This window comes from Microtus ochrogaster, chromosome 5, assembly GCF_000317375.1.
Source record: "Microtus ochrogaster isolate Prairie Vole_2 chromosome 5, MicOch1.0, whole genome shotgun sequence".
Classification (NCBI taxonomy): domain Eukaryota; kingdom Metazoa; phylum Chordata; class Mammalia; order Rodentia; family Cricetidae; genus Microtus; species Microtus ochrogaster.
The window spans coordinates 91,636,047-91,638,248 of NC_022012.1; positions in this window are offsets into that span (position 1 = coordinate 91,636,047).

The window sequence follows — 2,202 nt, forward strand, 5'->3', positions numbered from 1 at the left end:
TACGTGTGGGGTAACTGCTGAGCCACTGAGAAAATCAGCACCAAATGAGAGCCCAAGTCCCCGAAGGAGTAGAGCAACACTGGTTTCTGTTGCCTTGCAGAGAACACAGCTGCGGAAACCAGCCTGCTGCTCTCTGCAGAAGCGTTGTTTATGAGTCCTGCTTCTGGCCGGGCGGTAGCTGCCTTGTAAGTTACCCTTAAGTAAGCATCTGCTGGAAGACTCTTCAGCGGCCTTTACAGGCCTACTGTGCAACCTCTGACCCTTTCTAGTCTCTCAGATAATGTTTCATCAGTGAGTGCAGAAAGGAGATTTTTAGCCCAGTGGCGTACGCCTTTAATCCCAGAATTCTGAGTCAGAGGCAGGTGATTATTTGTGAGTTTGAGGCCAGCCTGGTCTACAGAGTGAGTTCCAGGACAGCCAGGACTACTCAGAGAATCCTCTCTTGAAAAAAACCAACAACTGAATCCTTTTCTTTTTTCTTTTTTTCTTTTCTTTTTTTTTCTGTTCATCTAGAGAAACCTTTTCTTTTTTTGAAGACTGTGATTCACCATGTAGCCCTGGCTGGTCTGGACTTGTTAACAGACCAGGCTGGCCTTGAACTCTAAGAGCCTGGCCTGCTTCTGCCTCCTCAGTGCTGGGATTAAGGCATGTGCCACCAGGTCCAGCAAAACTCACAGTTTTGGCAAAGGAGGTGGAAAATCTAGGCTTACCTGGCTGCTTCCCTATAGCAAAGGAACTTTCATGAAAAGAAACCACACTGTGAATAGTTTGTGAAAATAAACGTGAGAAGTAGAAAAGAACTCAAGAATTACCGCCTTGTCCCCCACTGATAAATCTCAAGCATCCCAGGGAAGACTGGGACTCCCTTGGACAGTTTAAAAACTGGTCCAGTCCTTTTATTTAGGTGGGCAAGCAGGTCCCCAGGATGCTTCACTGTCCCAAAGCAGCGGTCGGTCCTTCCAGTTCTTGGGGCCAAGTGGCATGTACAGTGACATTCAAGTAAAAGATCCAGATGATGAAAAACTCACCTATGTGCTTTGTACTTAAAAAAAAAAAAAGTGGGTATTTTTCTGGCACCTGTCTGTGCACTGTGTGTGTTGTGCACACGATAGCCAGAAGAGGGCGTCAGATTCCCTGGGATGGAGTTCTAGCCTGTTGTGAGCCTCCATGTGGGTTCAGGAAGGAAGAGAACCCAGGTCTAGGACTCTTACCTCATCTTTGTACTTGGATGACTGTAACAAGTTCTGATGGCAGCTTCCAAAGTAGCCTTCATGGCCACTGACGAGTATTTTTTTTTTTTGGTTGTATTATCAGGGTTTTCCATTGCACAAGACAGAAATGTCTAGGCTAAAAGGGGCTGTACTGGAAGGAGACCGGTGAGGTGACCACCTATCTTGGGAAAAGGCAGGAAGTGGACTTCAAGAGCCTTAAGAGCTGGGGCCATTGAGTCGCAAGGTCTCCAGATCTGTACTTAAGCATTTGCTCTGTAATTGCTCTGTGGGGGACCAGATACAGTTGCTGTGTGTTTACTGGGCTGGAAACTAGTCTGTAGATGGACGGAGGTGGGTAAATCACAGGCTACTACCTGGAGAGAGAACTGGCCTCTGACTCCATAGAAAGGGCGGCTAAGCCAGCTCAAGCAGTCAGGGTCAGAGACCTATGGAATCATACGCGACTTCACCAGAGGTATTCTTCGGGAGAAATTCCTCAGACAGCTTTGTCTGTGCGAGGCTTTGAAGACCATGCTTGAATTTCCTCGGTTAGTCACAGAGATGGCCTCCTGCTGAGTGACTGCCCTTGAGGTCAGATGAAAGCTCTTGGTTTCCAGTGAAGAAATGGGAATTGGCTGGGGATGTGGTCAGTTCGTAGAGCGCTTGTCTAGCATGCTCTAGGTTGGAGCCCCCAGCACTGACTAAATTGGGCATAGTGGGACACACCTGGAATCTCAGCGTTCTGGAGGTGGAGGCGGAAGAACCAGACATTCAAGTCCCATCAGCTACATAGAGTTCAAGACTATCCTGGGATATGCGAGTCCCTGTCTCCAGGCGGAAAATAGCAGTGTACTGTAACAAAACTTTAGGTCCACCTCGGAGGCTGGAGGCCATCCTGCAAGGTCCTCGAGAACCCATTCATCTGAGTGTAATCCTATTAAATGGATGTTCTTCCTTTATCAGTGGACATTTACCAATTCATTTTTTTTTT